The 20,428-nt window shown below is 50.0% G+C and overlaps 1 protein-coding gene across 1 annotated transcript in view; it reads right to left on the reverse strand.

The window, feature by feature from the left end:
* Nucleotides 1-529: 529 nt before the first annotated feature.
* The window catches only part of susd1 (sushi domain containing 1), a 242,111-nt gene continuing 222,212 nt past the window's right edge, over nt 530-20,428 (reverse strand). The window contains exon 23 of the mRNA XM_070888154.1: nt 530-562. The gene's annotated coding sequence lies outside the window, so the exon portion shown is untranslated. The remainder of the gene's footprint in view (nt 563-20,428) is intronic.

Consider the following 20,428-nt stretch of genomic DNA (forward strand, 5'->3'; position numbering starts at 1 on the left):
CGGCTGCACACCGCTTGGTCCAGGTGTCTCTTCAGTCTCAACTGAGATGATCATAGGTTCATCCCCCTCAACATTTGTCGTCTGCTGCTGCTGCTCCTCCTCCTCTTCCTCCTCGGGCTTAGTGATGGTGATGGTGATGTCGTGCTCCTCCTCCTCCTCCTCCCCCTCCTGTTCACCAGGTGCAGGTGCTGGTTGCACCTCGACCAGCGTCTCAGGATGACCTTCAAAGCAATTTGAGCTTATTACAGAGCTTATTAGAACATAACGGTACTAGAGACGTTACATATCACTACATTTCACTACCCCAGAAAGCTGTAGCGGCTGCATCCCCTGCTTCTTATGCACAAAGGCTGCATGCATGACATGGCATGACATCATTTGTATATTGCGTATTGCATTATAATTACAGGATATTACATTACTTTTTAATACTGTTTGACACTTTACTCACGGGTGGTGGCCGAACGGATTTCATGCTCCTCCAGGTTGGTCAAAGGTTGAAGCTGAGCAGAGCCCCTCCCCCGTTGTGCATCTGCTCAGTGCGGTTGTTAGATATCTTCTTCTACAAATGAGAAAAGAGCATAGCATAAGCTAATTGACTAGGTAGTATCATGGCGTCACAACAGTTTAAAATGTTACATGCTACAGCTTGACACATATACATCTCCCAATACTGCAGCAGCCAGAGAGACATCCATCCCATCAAACACTCCCAGGGCAGGTACAACACAGGTTCAATACAGATTAACGCTCCCTCTACACCGTCCCATCAAACACTCCCAGGGCTGGTACATCACAAGTTACATACAGATTAAAGCTCCCTCTACACTTTCCCATCAAACACTCCCAGGACAGTTACAGCATGGGGTTATTTAGAGAGTAAAGCTCCATCTACATAGTCCCAGGTTCAGAGCCCTGTCCAGATCTTAACATGGAGTTTATGTGTCATCATCATCATAGGCAGTCCCTCGGAATCAAGGAAGACTTGCTTCCACTCCTGAAATGAGTTCTTTGGTGACTGAACAGTCCAATACGAGAGTCACAGACTCTGTCACAGGTGGGACAGATAGTCGTTGAGGGAAGGGTTGGGCGGGACTGGTTTGCCGCACACTCGTTCCGCTGCCTGCATTTGATTTTTGCATGCTCTCGGCATTGAGACTCAAGGTGCTCAGCGTCCTCTCTGATGCACTTCCTCCACTTAGGGCGGTCTTGGGCCAGGGACTCCCAGGTGTCAGTGGGGATGTTGCACTTTAATAGGGAGGCTTTGAGGGTGTCCTTGTAGCGTTTCCGCTGCCCATCTTTGGCTCGTTTGCCATGAAGGAGCTCCGAGTAGAGCGCTTGCTTTGGGAGTCTCGTGTCTGGCATGCGAACTATGTGGCCTGCCCAGCAGAGCTGATCGACTGCGGTCAGTGCTTCAATGCTGGGGATTTTGGCCTGGCCGAGGACGCTGATGTTGGTGCGCCTGTCCGCTCAGGGGATTTGTAGGATCTCAGAGATGCAGTAATTGTGACCATCTTTAAAAAAAGGGACAAGTCCGATTGCGGCAAGTACAGAGGAATCTCCCTGCTATCAGCCACTGGGAAAGTCGTCGCTAGAGTCCTCCTCAACTGTATTCTCCCTGTGGCCGAGGAGCTCCTCCCGGAGTCGCAGTGCGGATTTCGTCCCCTACGGGGCACAACGGATATGATTTTTGCAGCGCGACAGCTGCAGGAAAAATGCAGGGAACAGCATCAGCCCTTATACATTGTCTTCTTCGACCTTACAAAGGCCTTTGACACTGTCAACCGTGAGGTTCTATGGAGCGTCCTCCTCCGTTTTGGATGCCCCCAAAACTTCATCACCATCTTCCGCCTGCTCCACGATGACATGCAGGCCATGATCCTTACCAATGGATCCATCACAGACCCAATCCACATCCGGACCGGGGTCAAACAGGGCTGCGACATCACCCCAACCCTCTTCTCAATCTTCCTCGCTGCCATGCTCCACCTCAAGTCAACAAGCTCCCCGCTGGAGTGGAACTAAACTACAGAACCAGTGGGAACCTGTTCAACCTTCGCCGTCTCCAGGCCAGGTCCAATACCACCCCAACCTCTGTTGTCGAGCTACAGTATGCGGATGACGCCTGCGTCTGCGCACATACAGAACAGAACTCCAGGACATAGTTGACGTATTTACTGAGTACGACGAAAGCATGGGCCTTACGCTGAACATCCGTAAGACAAAGGTCCTCCACCAGCCTGTCCTCACCACACAGGTTCAGAGACCTGTCCAGATCTTAACATGGAGTTTATGTCATACATGTATGAATAACAAACTTAAATTCAATCCAGGAGATTCATTATTATAATTAAAATTTGCATCAGTACAATCTAAAATGCTACTTGCTCTTGTTGCAGTTACCAAGCTGTTCCAGCGTTTCCAGCACTGGTCCGACCCCCTCACCTCATGGGATGCCGAGGACACCACGTCTGCGATCTCCACCCAAATTTTCCAATACACATGGGGTGGGGGTTTCCCATGAGCACAACGAGTCAATTGGCCCCACTGGGACTGCACCTAATCGACGAGGGCCTCATTGGCTTCATCGCTGAAAGGTTTTGCCCTCTTTCTCTCCCCCTCAGCATCATAGAAACATAGAAAATAGATGCAGGAGTAGACCATTCGGCCCTTCGAGCCTACACCACCATTCAATATGATCATGGCTGATCATGCAACTTCAGTACCCCATTCCTGCTTTCTCTCCATACCTTTTGATCCCTTTGGCCGTAAGGGCCACATCTAACTCCCTTTTGAATATATCTAACAAACTGGCCTCAACAACTTTCTGTGGTACAGAATTCCACGGGTTCACAATTCTCTGAGTGAAAAAGTTTCTCCCCATCTCGGTCATAAATGGCTTACCCCTTATCCTTAGACTGTGACTCCTGGTTCTGGATTTCCTCAACATCGGGAACATTCTTCCTGCATCTAACCTGCCCAATCTCGTCAGAATTGTATATGTTTCTATGAGATCCCCTCTCATTCTTCTAAATTCCACTGAATATAAGCCTAGTCGATCCAGTCTTTCTTCATATGTCAGTCCTGCCATCCTGGGAATCAGTCTGGTGAACCTTCGTTTCAATAGCAAGAATGTCCTTCCTCAGATTAGGAAACTAAAACTGAACACAATATTCAAGGTGGCCTCACCAAGGCCCTGTAAAACTGCAGTAAGATCTCCCTGCCCCTATACTCAAATCCTCTCGCTATGAAGGCCCACATGCCATTTGCCTTCTTCACCGCCTGCTGTACCTGTATGCCAAACTTTCAATGACTGATGTACCATGACACCCAGGTCTTTTGCACCTCCCCTTTTCCTAATCTGTCACCATTTAGATAATATTCTGCCACCCTGTTTTTGCCACCAAAGTGGATAACTGTATATTATAACGTGTAAATATTGCAAAGTATTTCAAATATCTATAAAGCACTTTAAACCTCTGTAAAACTCTATAAAACTTCTCTCCTCCAATTCACTGCCTTCTCGGTATCTCTCCTCTCTCTCTCTGCCCCTCCCTGTGCCTTCTGCGCATGTGTGGATGACCCCTGACCTCCTGAAATGCGGGAAAATCAGTCCACCAGAAAAAAAAAATCGCATGCGAAGAAGGCCATTGCTAGGGAAGCTTTTGCCTTCCACATCACTGGCCGTTCGCTGGGCGCACGTCACATTGCCGACCTTTTGCATCGCCCATTTCACATTGCTGGCCTATCACTAGTGTGTCATGTAGCTCACACTACTGTACATAACTGTATCTTACCATGCTATACATGACTGTAACTAGAGATGACTTGTAACCACAAGCTTACCTTACCACCAGGCGTGCACTTGCAGGAGACACTGGATACCTGTCCCAGACAGGTATACAAGGTCAGGTCTCAGGCAAGTGAGGCATTCGAGAGCTGTGTAATAAAGGTGCAGGTCCTGAGTGACCTTGACTTCAGTATGTGTCTCATGTGAATCTGTACTGCAGGGACAGGACTTTACAGAGTGGAAAGTCACAATCCAAAAAATGGTCGATGTTCCTATTGTGTTCCTAACACAGATGAGGCTGCACACAGGGAGGTTGAAGTAACAGTGACCTCAGTCTTTAATACCAGAGTGAGGAACAGACCTTAGAAGCCAGTTTATATACAGTGCTCCCAAGGAATGCGGGGACCCATTGGGACTTCAGGAGATGAGCTCCCTGGCGGCGGAACATGGGAGTGCATGCTTTACAGATACACAACATCACTCCCCCTCAAAGTCAAAGTGAAAACTATTTACAAGGTGAGGTGGTCGGGAGCCCTTCTTTCCCTGGTGGACCGCCTCGGTACAAATGTCTGTTCTGGTGTGTTGGCTGTGCCCTCGCTGGGCTGGCTTGTTGTTGGCCCTGCAGGGCTGCTAGGTGAGCCTGGCCTTGCTGGGCTGTTGGGCATGATGGGTTTGATTTCCTGGTGTCGTTGATCCTTTGGGTGTGTGTTGTGGGCTCGAAAAAGGTGGTGTCTGCTGTGGGTTGTTCAGGGCAGTCTGTGAACCGCAGCCTCGTTTGGTCCAGGTGCTTTCTGAAAATTTGTCCATTGTCTAGTTTGACTACAAACACCCTATACCCTTCTTTAGCTATTACCGTGCCCGCGATCCACTTGGGACCATGTCCATAGTTTGGCACATACACAGGGTCATTCAGATCAATTTCCCGTGACACAGTGGCGCGACCATCATTTACATTTTGTTGCTGCCGCCTGCTCTCTACCTGATCATGCAGGTTGGGGTGAACCAGCGAGAGTCTGGTTTTAAGTGTCCTTTTCATGAGTAGCTCAGCCGGGGGCACCCCTGTGAGCGAGTGGGGTCTCGTGCGGTAGCTGAGCAGTACTCGGGACAGGCGGGTTTGGAGTGAGCCTTCTGTGACTCATTTAAGGCTCTGTTTGATTGTTTGTACTGCCTGCTCTGCCTGCCCATTGAAGGCTGGTTTAAACGGGGCCGAGGTGACATGTTTGATCCCATTGCGGGTCATGAATTCTTTAAATTCGGCACTGGTGAAGCATGGCCCGTTATCACTGACCAGTATGTCAGGCAGGCTGTGGGTGGCAAACATGGCCCTCAGGCTTTCAATGGTGGCACTGGCGGTGCTTCCCGACAGTATTTCACATTCAATCCATTTTGAAAAAGCATCCACCACCACCAGGAACATTTTACCGAGAAACGGGCCCGCATAGTCGACATGGATCCTCGACCATGGTCTGGAGGGCCAGGACCACAAAATTAGTGGTGCTTCTCTGGGCGCGTTGCTCAACTGAGCACATACACTGCATTGCCGTACACAGGACTCTAAGTCAGAGTCGATACCGGGCCACCACACGTGGGATTTGGCTATCGCTTTCATCATTACTGTCGTGTCTCTGCACCTTGTTACAAACTCACACGAGGCATGGATATCTCAGACACGGTCACTCCGTGACCTTCACTTTATTCCCAGGACTAAAGAGTGCTGATCCTGGGTGGGACCTCCCCTTTTATATTTGGAAGCCCAGGTGAGGAGCTCACTCCCTGTGGTCAGGGTGTGCATTACAAGGGTACAGGTACAGTATGCATGAGTTACAGTTGCATACTTATAGTCATTGCAAGATGGTGAAATACATGACAATTACTATACCTGGGTGTGTGCTGTGGAGATCCAAGATGAACGTCTCCCTGTCCTTTTTTGGTAGCACTGCGTGGTTACCACACAACAGGCAGTCTGCCTGAATGGACAGCTCGTCCTTTCGCCGCTGGAACAGCTTGATTGGCTCTTGCATTTCAACGGGGATGCCAGCTCCCATGCAGTACACAGTTTTTTACTCGGGACAGCAGAGGATCTTGGCTGGTCCAAGTCCTAATCTGGCGGGCCGTGACAGATGATTTATTATTTTCAAACGCTTCCATGACCATCAACAAGTCTGCGGGCTGCGCCACCATCAACAAGTTTGCAGGCTGCGCCATTTCCACCCCCGTGGTGTGCAATGGTAGCCGACTGAGAGCATCCGCACAGTTCTCGGTGCCTGGCCTGTGGCGGATGGTATAGTTATACGCTGATAGCGCGAGTGCCCACCTTTGTATGCGGACTGAGGCATTAGTATTTATCCCCTTGTTTTTAGCGAACAGGGATGTGAGCGGCTTGTGATCGGTTTCCAGCTCAAATTTGAGGCCAAACAGGTACTGATGCATTTTCTTTACCCCGAACACACACGCTAATGCCTCTTTCTCAATCATGCTGTAGGCACTCTCAGCCTTAGACAAGCTCCTGGAAGCATCTTCCCCGCAACGTTTGCTTATTGTAATACACACCCGACTCCGTACGACGACGCGTCACATGCTAGCACAGGTTATACAGGTTACATGCGTTATACAATACAAGCAGCTTATTGGAGCATAAAATGTTTCTGGCTTTCTCAAAAGCAATTACTTGTTTTTTTTCCCCATACCCACTTCTCACCTTTGCGCAATAACACATGTAGGGGCTCGAAAAGGGTGCTTAACCCTGGTAGGAAGTTACCAAAATAGTTGAGGAGTCCCAGGAATGACAGCAGCTCCGTGATATTCTGTGGCTTGGACGCGTTCCTGATAGCCTCTGTCTTGGCGTCTGTGGGCCGAATGCCGTCCGCCGTGATCTTTCTCCCCAAAAACTCCACTTCTGTTGCCATGAAGACGCATTTCGACCTCTTCAGCCACAGCCCTACGCGATCCAGTCGCTGGAGGACCTCCTCCAGGTTTTGTAGGTGCTCGGCGGTGTCCCAACCTGCGACCAATATGTCGTCCTGAAAAACCACCGTGTGTGGTACCGACTTGAGTAGGCTCTCCATGTTTCTCTGGAAGATCGCTGCAGCCGACTGCATTCCAAACAGGCATCTGTTGTAGATGAACAGTCCCTTGTGCGTGTTGATGCAGGTGAGGCCCTTCGAAGACTCCTCCAGCTCCTGCGTCATGTAGGCCGAAGTCAGCTTGGTGAACGTCTTGCCTCCTGCCAGCGTCGCAAATAGGTCGTCTGCCTTAGGTAGCGGGTATTGGTCCTGTAACGAGAAACGATTAATAGTTACTTTATAATCGCCGCAAATCCTGACCGTGCCATCACTTTTGAGTACTGGAACAATCAGGCTGGCCCACTCGCTGAATTCCACTGGGGAGATGATGCCCTCGCTTTGCAGCCTGTCCAGCTCGATTTCCACTCTCTCCCTCATCATGTGAGGTACTGCTCGCGCCTTGTGGTGAATGGGTCGTGCCTCTGGGACCAAGTGGATCCACACCTTCGCCCCAGAAAAGTTTCCAATGCCTGGCTCAAAAAGGGAAGGAAATTTGTTGAGAACCTGGGTACATGAGACCTCAGCGAAATGTGATAGCGCTCGGATGTCATCCCAGTTCCAGTGGATTTTGCCCAGCTAGCTCCTTCCAAGCAGTGTGGGGCCATCGCCCGGGACAATCCAGAGTGGCAGTTCGTGCACCGTGCCCTCGTAGGTGACCTTGACCATGACGCTGCCCAGGACAGTGATAAGCTCTTTGGTGTACGTTCTCAGTTTCGTGTGGATGGGGCTCAGGGCTGGTCTGAATGCCTTGTTGCACCACAGTCTCTCAAACATCTTTTTACTCATGATGAATTGTCTAGCGCCAGTGTCCAGTTCCATGGCTACGGGTAAGCCATTCAATTTTACGTTTAGCATTATAGGTGGACATTTCGTGGAAAATGTGTGCATCCCATGTACTTCAGCATCTGCCTCCTCTCTCTGAGGCTCGAAATTGCTTTGGTCCACCATGGACTGATCTTCCTCTGCCACGTGGTGGTTAGCAGGTTTTTCAGAGCTTGCAGCTTGTTTGCAAACTCGTTGGAGGTACCCCATTGTTGCACAGCTCTTGCAAACATACCCTTTGAAGCAGCATGAATAGGCTGAATGGAAGCCTCCACAACACCAACAAGGTGTGAATTGCCTTGCATTCATCCTTTGTTGGAGACTCTGAGTCATTTGGCTCACCTGAGGCCTGCTGGCAGTTGCGGACTCGTGGGTTCTGCCCTGTTCATTTCTGCACGCAAACACAGGTCCAGTTAAGTTATGAACATTGCTAGCACTTGTGTGCTGAGAGATTTGTTTGGTGTTATCACTGGTGGACATAAACGCCTGTGCTATCGCAATGGCCTTACTGAGGGTCGGTGTCTCTACAGTCAAAAGTTTTCATAGGATGTTTTCGTGGCCAATGCCCAGTACAAAAAAGTCTGAGCATTTGCTCCAGGTAGCCATCAAACTCACCTTAGTTCGGTGACGTAGCTCGCCACTTCCTGACTGCTGGCCCGTGTAGAACCGATACCTCGCCATCAGCACGCTCTCCCTCGGGTTAAGATGCTCCCGAACCAGTGTACACAGCTCCTCATATGACTTATCTGTGGGTTTCACTGGAGCCAGAAGATTCTTCATGAGGCTGTAGGTCAGTGCCCCGCAGACTGTGAGGAGGACCGCTCTCCTTTTTGCAGCGCTTCCTTCTCCATCCAGCTTGTTGGCTACAAAGTACTGGTCTAGCCGTTCGACATAGGCTTCCCAGTCCTCACCCTCTGAGAACTTCTCCAGGATGCCCACAGTTTGCTGCATCTTTACGTGGATTCGTATTCTCGTTGCCAGTTATTGTGTTCCTAACACAGATGAGGCTGCACACAGTGAGGTTAAAGTAACAGTGACCTCAGCCTTTAATAAGACACTCCAGAGTGAGGAACATGCCTTAGGGTCCGGCTTATATACAGTGCTCCCAAGGGATGCTGGGATCCCTTGGGACTTCAGGGGATGCTCTCCATGGTGGCGGAACATGGGAGTGCATGCTTTACAGATACACAACAGTTCCATCGATTGGTAAGGCTGAGACATCGTACATCGCTGGAACATTACCCATTTTTTGGGTGCTAACCAGCAAAGTGGAAAGTCTTGCCCTCTGTCTTTTCCCTCCTCTCATGCTCCCATTGGGCAGTTGTTGCTTTCTCCAGCAGCCTCCGGCTCTTTTTCACTTGTTTGAACTTCCCCTGCAATTTCAGCCTCTTCCTTGCATTAAATTTAGGCCATGGAACTGTCCCTTCGCCCTCCTTCTGCCCCTCACTAATCTTTCCACTTCCACATGATGCCCCCCCCCCCACCCCTCAATTCCATGTCTCCTTCCTCCTCTGACTCCTCACTCTCTAGCTCTTCTGTAATCTCCCATCTCTGTTCCCTGTCAGATACAGAATCTCCCTTAGAGAGTTCTCCTGTCAACCTGGTTTCTCCAACAGTGCCGCTCCCTTCGACCTCACCTCCACCGCTGACCCTTGCTCCCTGTTTCTTCTCTCTGGGACAATGACGCATCTCCATCCATATTGCTCTCTTTTGGCATCTTTGTCTCCCCACTCCCATCCGGCTCCTGCCTCTTGCACCCTCTCCTGGTCTTGCCCCCTCCTGCTCCCCAAGGTGTACAACTCCCTGTCTTTCTTTGGAGTACTTACACTTACCCCACACCCACCTCTGCTCCCTCCACGGACACCTGCAGGCGAGCCATATTATGGCTCAACTCTGTCCCTGACCCATGATGTCTTCCGTTGACTTTGTCCTTTTCCACCATACTTGGTGTGTTTTCCACCATCTCCATCCTGTTTTCTGCTCCTCAATTTTCTGCCTCTTCTTGCGCTCTTTCCTCATTCCGTTCGGTGGCTGTGTCCTCCGCCTGCTCCGCTCTTCTGGCCACTCCACTCACACCTCCTGCTCCTTCTCCCAACTTCTCGTCGCTCAAGGGGCTTCCTTCTGCCTCACACTCACAGCAGGTGGGGCCTTTGTGACAAACCGCACAGCTCTCTGCCTTGCAGTTCCTCGCAATGTGTCCAGACTTGCCACAGTTATAACAGTACAGGTCTGGACAGCTTCTTACTGGATGGTCGTGTCAAAGACAGTAATAGCATACCTTCACCTGGTTATCATGCAGAACCCGGAAGTACTGCACTCCTTCAATTGTCTCGAATTTCATACTGTAGGCTAATGACTTCACCCCCCCCTCTTGGAACCGCACTTTTGCATAACGGGTTCCATTGGCTACCCGTGTTCCAGGATACTATCTCCTCTTTATTACTGAGCAAAGTTTAATGTCCCACAACTCTAACTTTTTTATCAACACATTGTCCTCAACATAACCCGGCAGGTTTGAGAATGTAACCACCACCACTTCAGGATACAGCAGAGATATATCCAAGTACTTCTCACCAACCTTCAGACTCAGTAAAAGTCTTTGCACCTCCTCTCGGCCACTGACCGTCACTTCGAATCCAATATTTGGCTTTTGTCGGCAAGCAAAGCAACTTCCCTCACAGCATTCCTCATGTACTATCTGGATGATATCCCAAGCTCACATCTCCTTATCCTGGCAGTGAACAACCACCGTGTTTTCTTTTCCAAACCTCCTGGGGTCCTGGCCCAAATCTTTGGGCCTTTTATTCTCCTTTCTCAAGACATTCTCTCCCCTGGTTAAATTCATCCTGGGAACATTGTCCTCTGAGGGGCCCAGCACTCCAGGCCCCTCAGCAGCCATGGGCCATACTTTTTACAAACTCACTCCAACTCCTGCAGTAATCAGCAGCACCTGCTCACACCTAGCCCCTCCCACCGAGAGAGTGCTACCCACTGAGCCACTTCTGATACTGCAAGCAAGGCTCCTGATTACTATTCACTGGGTGTTAGTAATGCTTATTTGTGAGTGTTGGATGAGGACGTTGAGCCTGACAGTTAAATAGCCATCCAATACCCACTGTCTAGATGTCCAGTTATTCTCAACAACGTTCCGTGCTCGCTGACTTACATTGGCTCCCGGTTTAGCAACGCCTCGAATTAAAAATGTTCATCCTTGTTTTCAAATTCCTCTATTCCCTCACCCCGCCCTATATCTGTAATCTCCTCCAGCCCGACAACCTTCTAGATTTCTGCGCTCCTCCAATTCTGAGCTCTTGCACATCCCTGATTTTAATTGCTCCACCATTGGTGGCCGTGCCTTCAGCTGCCTGGATCCTACACTCTGGACTCCCTAAACCTCTGCACCTCCCTACCTCTCTCTCCTCCTTTAGGATGCTCATTAAAACCTGCCGCTTTCCTGTCCAAATCTCTTTATGTGGCTCTGTGTTTTATTTTGGTTGATTACGCTCCTGTGAAGCGCCTTGGGACGTTTTACTACGTTAAAGGCGCTATAAAAATCCAAGTTGTTGTTGTTGTCCTAAGACAAGACCATGGGCTAAAACCTCGCCTTTTTTTGCCTGCTTAATGTCCACTTAACTGCTGAAATGACGTATAACGCCCAGATATTGTCCATTTTGGCAAAAAATGGAAACTGACGGGCTTTTTTAGGAGACTTATCAGCAACGTTATTTTCCCAATGGGCTTAACGCCGAGAAAAAATATTATTTTTTTTGGGCGGAATCAGCAGGATGGGCGAATTCAACGCCCATAATATCACCCAGCATTACATTCCGCAAGGAAATAACGCCAAGATTCAATATTAGCCCCGGCGACTGTTTTTTGTCATAAAGAGCATTTTTACCCAAACCAGTGACCATGGAGATCGCCCACCGTCAATTTCATCACCTTGCACACATATCGCTCACAAAAAGTGGAACTAACCGGGACGAATCACAGAGTTATGGACGCCATGTTGTAAATCACATGTCGCATCCTTTAAAAGGCTGCTGTGCTTCAACCTTGGCGGAGTTCGGATGTACTCTGCAGGTTGTTGGAGTTGATGTGAACATTTCTGAAAACATCTTGACCACACTGTGACCGATTGGAATTGAAGAAGTGTGCTCGTCTGGACATTCCTTGTTTGTGTACAATCGGTGGCAAACAGAGAGCTACTGTAATGGGGCCTGTCCTTTCTCACCCTCTCTTGGTGACCAAATACATGCAGCAGACTCGAGATCACCGAAGGTACTCTCCACAGCATGATGTGTCCAATGTAAGACATGCCAGACTGATGAGGAGGACCAGATGTTACACCCCCGCAAGTACAAGGAGAAGCAGTCTTATCTCGACTTGCCCGACACCACCTGCCTTCAGAGACTGCGCTTCCACAAAGAGATTCTCACTGAGGTATGCCAGCTGATCATTGCAGATCTGCAGCCTGCCAGCACCATCAGTACTGCACTGGCCGTCGAGGTCAAAGTCACCGCGGCACTATTGTTCTATGCCTCGGGTTCTTTTCAGGCCAGAGCTGGCGACATTTGTGGACTTTCTCAGCAAGCCACACATCACTGCACTACACAGGTCACTGAAGCCCTGTACGCACACAGGAGGGATCAGCTTCCCTATGACCAGGAAGGCAGAGAATGAATAGGCTCTAGGATTCTCCAGAATTGCAAACTTCCCCAAGGCACAGGGAGCAAAAGACTGTACTCACATCGCGATGCGGGCACCTTTTCAGGATGCTGAGGTACCAGGAACTGCAAGGGATTCCACTCCCTGAATGTCCAGCTGGTTGTCGACCACCAGCAAATTATACTGGCAGTGAATGCTCAATTTCCAGGCAGCACCATGATGCTCACATCCTGCGTGAGAGCACTGTATCGGACTTGTTTAACAATGAGTCACAAGGTCAATGCTGGATGCATGGTGACAAAGGATATTGCCTCGCCACCTGGCTGATGACCCCCCTGCATGATACCCACACCGAGGCCGAGAGATGATACAATGAGAGCCACAGAGCAACTCACAATATCGTGGAGAAGACCATTGAAGTGCTGAAGCAGCGCTTTGGATGCCTGGACCACTCAAGAGGCGAACTCCAATATCACCCTGAGCAGGTAGCTCAATTCGTGGTAGTCTGCTCCATGCTACACAACTTGGCTATCAGGAGGGGACAAGAATTGCCTGATGAATCTGACAGTCCACCTCACCAGAGAGAGGAAGAGGAAGACGAGGAGACGGACGCTGACAAAGGCCCAGACAATCAGGCTGACACTGAAGCCATGCCCCCACCCCCTGTAGATGACATGAAAGGGCCCATGGTGGCAAGAGCCTTACATCAGGAGCTCATCAATAATCGCTTTGTCTGAAAGAACGTTGGTGTTATTTCCAAGGCTGACACACTGCTGGGTGTGCAGGTCATACATCAGTGGTGTGCATCACTTTGGTGACAGTTAAAGTTTACGTTGATTGAAGTTAAGTGTGATTATACCCTTTGATGTCAAGGAATCACCAGCGTGTAATGGTGCAGCTATGTGAGCCAATGTGCTGCAAGGTATGGTTAAATAAAAAACCTTTAAACCGAACATTAGTCTGAAATCATCAGTATTTCTGTACAAACCAACCCTTCCCCCCGCGCTCCCACCCCCCTCCTCTCTACCTCTACCCCTTCCCCTTCCCCTCCTAACTCCAAGCTGCCTGGCCGAGGAGCTCCTCAGGCAATGCTTCATTGGGGGGTGGGGGGGTGGGTTGGTGACAGCTGAAGCGTTGTTTGGACGGATATGAGAGAGGACGGTCCCGAGGTGGGAGCGTGCTCCAAGCCATTAGCAAGGTGTTGCTGCTGGCTCTCATATGTGGTTGGCAATGGGGGTGCGTCACCTTGGGGTGCAGTGCTGCGCTCCAGGACCACTGGGAGCCCTCTGTCACCAGTGTTCCTGGCTACAAACTCCAGGGTCTCCTCCATCCCTTCCATTTTATATGTTATTTGTTGGACAAAAACTCGGTGCCAACTATATTCTTGGTGCTTAGTGGGCTTTTTGCTACTGGTGAATCTCCGTCGTGCCTCCCACAACAGCCAAACAAGCACACACCACAGCCACACACGCTTTCAGTGCCTCTGAGCTCCCTCTCTCTCTGTCTCCTCTTCTGCGCATGTCATGATGACCTTTGACCTCCAGAATCGCGGGAATTGAGCGTTGCCATGTCGTTGCTAAGGACGGCCACACTTTACGGCAGAAGGTCAGAAAAATTTTACGCTACCGCCCATTTCATATCGCTCGCGGTAACGGTCATTTTCAAAAATGGAAACTAGGTGTTCTGAGACTGGGCGAGAAGCCGGCGATCTTAAAACCTTTTTTTAGTGCCCACGCCTTAATTAACGCCCATTTTTGTGTGATAAGCACAAAACTGGGGGTTCTTGCCCCATGCTTTGCTGGTAATGCAAACAACAGCATTGTCAATAATTTACGGCTGTAATAAGAAAGTGTAACAGAGTGAGAGAGGGGGTGACATGTGAGCCATAGGTTTTGAAAGCTCTGTATCCACGATAGGGGTACAGCTTTAAGAAGTTATATTAAAAGGTCAGAATGATCCAGGCTAGGCGGTAAAGCTTTAAGAAATCATTGACCTTAACTGCCTTTACTCAGGAACGACTCCCAGCCTGTAAGGATCAAAGTCAGAGCAATAGCTCAGTTGGGGAGAGGAAGGAACTGAGAATGAGAAGGTTGGAAAGTAATCCCTGTTACTGTCTGGTTCATCTCTGCACTCAAAGACAAAACTGCGGCGAGTGAATAAACCTTACGTGTTTTAATCATTAAGCTCTGGTCTGTGTGTTTAATGGGCCTCTTGGTCCTGGGCCTGCTTCAGCTTATTACAAAAAAAAGAAATGTTTAGTGTGTATGTGAAACAAAATTGTGCCCGAGCATTGCTAATCACTGTAAACAACAATAGGAAGAGTTACAAACCTTGACAGCAGCATTACAAAACAGGAAGCCTTTACAACTGGTAAAGAAAGCCCAATCCGGGCAGAATCTTAGAGTAGGCTAAAAGATAGCAGGGAATGTCAACCAGCCTTCCTTCTTTAATGATGCTTCACACTGGAACACACAAACTGCGGGGTGAGTTTTAAAAAAGAAAGACTTGCATTTATATAGCGCCTTTCATGACCTCTGAATGTCCCAAAGCCAATGAATATAGTCACTGTTGTAATGTAGGAAATGCAGCAGCCAATTTGCGCACAGCAAGCTCCCACAAACAGCAATGTGATAGTGACTAGATCATCAGTTTTAAGTGTTTTTTAGTGATGTTGATTGAGGGATCAATATTAGCCTGGACACCAGGGATAACTTCCCTGCACGTCTTTGAAATACTGCCATGGGATCTTTTACATCCATGTGAGGGCAGCGGGGCCCTGGTTTAACATCTCATCCGAAAGAGGGCACCTCCGAAAGTGCAGCACTCCCTCAGCACTGCACTGGAGTGTCAGCCTAGAATGGGACTTGAACGTACAAACGTCCGACTCAGAGCCAAGTGTGCTACCCACTGAGCCAAGGCTGATACTTAGGAGATTGTACTTGGGGTGGGGCACTCACCCACTACCAGCACCTACCGGATAAATCACATACAGTTTGTGCTGAGTTTAGATACATTTGTCACATTCTAAAGTAAGTATGGGCCAGACCAGTTTGAGAGTTCAGCAAAATCAGGATGGTTAGGTCTTTCTCTTTGTCATCGACAAGCTTTCAGCCGCAATATGAACATACATTATAGACGGTCAGGATAGAACCAGCTGGTTCATCAAGCCTGACCCACATCATGATGTCTGGAGCATCATGTGTAGACACTCCTCCCCCCTCCACCCCACAGCCATGTCATCTCCTGAGAGAGGTAAAAGAGAAAAAAAAGCAGGGCCAATAAGGGAATAAATACTCTGTAAAATTCCTCTCCAATCCTCTCAGGCAAGTGAAACCAGTCCAGATCACACTGACCCAGTGTGATCAATAAAGACACTGACCTTCTGTATGATGCAGTCTGTGCCCCAGTCAGGAACCGGCCACCTCCCTCTTGAAGAGAGTCAGCACCCACCACCCCAGCCAGCATAATCCAGAGGTGCACTACTCTCTGGGGAAAGATGAACCGCCTTACAATGAACCTAGCTTATCTGCTTCTGGCCTTACTTCTATTTTGTGCTTTTGTTCAGGTGTTTTTCACTTAAACTATTAGAAATGTTTCATCAGGAAACCCTGAACAATTAATTATCTAATAATTGGCATTTGCTGTTATATTTTCACATCCTCTAGATCCATCTTTTGTTTGTTTACTTGTCCCATTAACACCCCCTTTGGCTTTGCACCATCATCCTTTGTGTCATTTAATCACTCCTGCTTTCCACGCTATCACAGGCCTTCCCCTTTGTTCCTTCCTCCTTCCCCACTTTCCCTGACTCTGTACTTGCTTATAAACTGTTGAATCTCTAAACTTCTTCCAGTTCTGATGAAAGGTCATTGATCTGAAATGTTAAGTTTGTGTCTCTCTTTACCGATGCTGCCTGACCTGCTGAGTGTTTCCACCATTCACAGAATCATAGAATCATCATCATCATAGGCAGTCCCTCGGAATCGAGGAAGACTTGCTTCCACTCTTAAAATGAGTCCTTAGGTCGCTGAACAGTCCAATACGAGAGCCACAGTCCCTGTTACAGGTGGGACAGATAATCGTTGAGGGAAGGGGTGGGTGAGACTGGTTTGCTGCACACTCTTTCCGCTGCCTGCGCTTGATTTCTGCATGCTTTCGGCGACGAGACCCGAGGAGCTCAGCGCCCTCCCGATGCACTTCCTCCAAATGGGGCAGTCTTTCGCCAGGGATTCCCAGGTGTCAGTGGGGATGTTGCACTTTATCAGGGAGGCTTTGAGGGTGTCCTTGTAACGTTTCCTCTGCCCACCTTTGGCTCGTTTGCCATGAAGGAGTTCCAAGTAGAGCGCTTGCTTTGGGAGTCTCGTGTCTGACATGCGAACAATGTGGCCTGCCCAGCGGAGCTGATCAAGTTTGGTCAGTGCTTCAATGCTGGGATGTTGGCCTGGTCGAGGACACTGATGTTGGTGCGTCTGTCCTCCCAGGGGATTTGTAGGATCTTGCGGAGGCATTGTTGGTGGTATTTCTCCAGTGACATGAGTTGTCTACTGTACATGGTTCATGTCTCTGAACCATACAGGAGGGCAGGTATTACTACAACCCTGTAGACCATGAGCTTGGTGGTAGATTTGAAGGCCTGGTCTTCAAATACTCTTTTCCTCAGGCGGCCGAAGGCTGCGCTGGTGCACTGGAGGCGGTGTTGAATCTCCTCATCAATGTCTGCTCTTGTTGATAAGAGGCTTCCGAGGTATGGGAAACAGTCCACAGTGTCCAGGGCCGTGCCATGGATCTTGATGACTGGGGGGGGGGCAGTGCTTTGCGACGAGGACAGGCTGGTGGAGGACCTTTGTCTTATGGATGTTTAGCATAAGGCCCATGCTTTCGTACGCCTCAGTAAATAGGTTGATTATGTCCTGGAGTTCAGCCTCTGAATGTGCGCAGACGCAGGCGTCGTCCGCGTACTGCAGCTTGACGACAGAGGTTGGGGTGGTCTTGGACCTGGCCATGAGCTGGCGAAGGTTGAACAGCTTCCCACTGGTTCTGTAGTCTCCAGCGGGGAGCTTGTTGACTGTGAGGTGGAGCATGGCAGAGAAGAAGATTGAGAAGAGGGTTGGGGCGATGATGCAGCCTTGTTTGACCCCGGTCCGGACGTGGATTGGGTCTGTAATGGATCTGTTGTTAAGGATCACAGCCTGCATGTCATCGTGGAGCAGGCGAACTTTTGGGGGCATCCGAAACAGAGAAGGACGTTCCTCCTCGCGGTTGACAGTGTCAAAGGCCTTTGTGAGGTCGAAGAAGTCCATGTATAAGGGCTGGTGCTGCTTTTTTTTTTGTCCAAAAAAATCGTAGAATAATACAGCACAAAAGGAGGCCATTCAGGCCATCGTGCCTGTGTCAGTTCTTTTGAAGAGCTGTCCATTTAGTCTCTTACCTCTGCTCTTTCCCCATAACCCTGCAAACTTTTCTTTTTCAACTTTATATCCAAATTCCTTTTGAATGTTACCACAGTTGAATCTTCTTTCACCACCCTTTCAGGCAGTGCATTCCAGATCATTACAACTAGCTGCGTGAATTATTTTTTACTTCATGTCACCTCTGGTTCTTTTGCTAATTACCTTAAATCTGTGTGCTCTGGTTACTGACCCTTCTGCCACTGGAAACAGTTTCTCCCTGTTTATCAGACCATTTCGTGTTTCTGTTTTTATATTCATAGCAATACTGTTTGTTTCCTCATGACAAACTGTTCCTTGTTCTTCTCTTATGATCACAAATGAAGTCCCACCATTAAGAGCAATATCATGCTGTCTCCAGGGAGTCTGAGAACAATGCAGATGAGGATGAGTGTTGTCTACCACGGCCCACACTGCAGCTATGGGCATTCCCACAGCGACTTTACTGTGCTTTGTTGTGGTTTAGATTCCACCTGTGACCTTGTTGACTTTACCGGTTTGTAAAGACTTTTGTAAGGCTCCTGTCTGATTTATGATTGTTACTCGTATTGTTTACAGGTTTTAGAGTAGCTCAGGTGCTAATTGTCTCAGGTCAATACTAATCATTAATTGTGCCTTCTCTTACATGCTGCCAAAGCGCAAGTTTTTGACAACGCTATCTTTGGTAATCTCCATGTTTAATTAATGGATTGGAAAATGTGACTCATTTACCCTGGTTTACCCTGAGGGTTGTCAACCCTCCAGGATTGGACTGAAGTCTCCAGGAATTGAAGATTAATCTCCAGGACACTGCTGCTAGCAACACCTGGGGAAAAAAAATCACTGTGTCATTAAAAAAATGTTCTTTGAACGCTTCTGTTTATTAATTATAAAAATATCGGAAATGGGGAAAAAAGGATGTTTGGCAGTCAAACATCATCCAATCGAGTAATGAAGAGTCTTTTCACTTTCCAATTGGCCGTGGGAAGGCGGGGCACCGTGAGGATGGACGAGTTGAGCGTGGGGGCGGATCATGTGATGAAATCTCCAGGAACATATTCCACCAGAGTTGGGAATCAAACGGGATCTAGCATTCAACAACTTGCAGTTACACAGGGCCCAAGTTTCCACATGATTTGCGCCTGATTTTTAGGAGCAACTGGTGGAGAACGGACTATCTTAGAAATCGCAATTCTCCACATTTTTTTTTCTGCAGTTCTAGTCAGGTAGAACAGTTCTACTTTGGAACAGAATTTTTTCTTCAAAAGGGGGCATGTCCGGCCACTGACTCCTGATTTGAAAGTTTCCACAGTGAAAATGTACTCCAAACTAAAGTAGAATGGAGCAAGTGAAGATTTTTGTAGAACTGAAAAAACCTGTTCTACACATTAAAAAATCAGGCGCAGGTTACAAATTAGGCGTCCAGAACGAGGTGGGGGGAAGGGAAGTCATTAAATTCTATAATAAATCCTTATTTATACTTATACAAATATTATACAAATAAATCCAACCTGAATAAACATTTATAAGCAAAGAAAAGATTAAATAAACCATCTTCCTACCTGTGTGAAAGTGCTTCAGGCAGGCCTTTCAGGACCGAAGGCTGAACGGGCCGGCCCGAGACTTCGGGCAGGGCCCGTCCCCAGCACCAGATTTACAGGTAGGTGGCGTTGGGTTGGGTCGGGTCGGGTCGGGGAGGTTCGGTTCGGGTCGGGGGGGAGGGAGAGGGAGAGGGAGAGAGGGAGAGGGAGAGAGGGAGAGGGAGAGGGAGAGAGGGAGAGGGAGGAAGGGAGGTCAGGTCGGGTCCAGTCCGGGAGCAGGAGTCGGGTCGGGTCGGGTCCAGTGGGGGGGGGTCGGGTCGGGGGTCGGGGGTCGGGTCGGGGGGCGGGAGCGCGGGTCGGGTTGGGTCCAGTTGGGGGGCGGGGAGCGGGAACAGGAGCGCGGGTCGGGTCGGGTCCAGTCGGAGAGGCGGGGAGCGGGAACAGGAGCGCGGGTCGGGTCGGGTCAGTCGGCGGGGCGGGGGGGGGGGGGTGGGGGCGTGGGTGTCGGGTCTGGTCCGGAGGCAGGAGGGGGCAGGGAGCGAGTGTCGGGTCTGGTCCGGAGACAGAGGGGGGGGGGAGCGGGTGTCGGGTCTGGTCCGGAGACAGAGGGTGGGGGCAGGGAGCGAGTGTCGGGTCTGGTCTGGTCCGGAGGTGGGGGGGGGAGGGAGCGGGTGTCGGGTCTGGTCCGGAGGCAGGGGGGGGGGGGGGGAGCGGGTGTCGGGTCTGGTCCGGAGGCAGGGGGTGGGGGGGAGGGAGCGGGTGTCGGGTCTGGTCCGGAGGCAGGGGGGGGGGGGGGGGAGCGGGTGTCGGGTCTGGTCCGGAGGCAGGGGGGGGGGGGGGGGAGCGGGTGTCGGGTCTGGTCTGGTCCGGAGGTGGGGGTGCGGGGAGCGAGTGTCGGGTCTGGTCTGGTCCGGAGGCAGGGGGGTCGGGGAGTGGGTGTCGGGTCTGGTCTGGTCCGGAGGTTGGGGGGGAGCGGGTGTCGGGTCTGGTCTGGTCCGGAGGTTGGGGGGGGGGGAGCGGGTGTCGGGTCTGGTCCGGAGGTTGGGGGGGGGGGAGCGGGTGTCGGGTCTGGTCCGGAGGCAGGGGGGGGGGGGGGAGCGGGTGTCGGGTCTGGTCCGG

Source organism: Pristiophorus japonicus, chromosome 1, assembly GCF_044704955.1.
Source record: "Pristiophorus japonicus isolate sPriJap1 chromosome 1, sPriJap1.hap1, whole genome shotgun sequence".
NCBI classification, from domain to species: Eukaryota; Metazoa; Chordata; class Chondrichthyes; family Pristiophoridae; genus Pristiophorus; species Pristiophorus japonicus.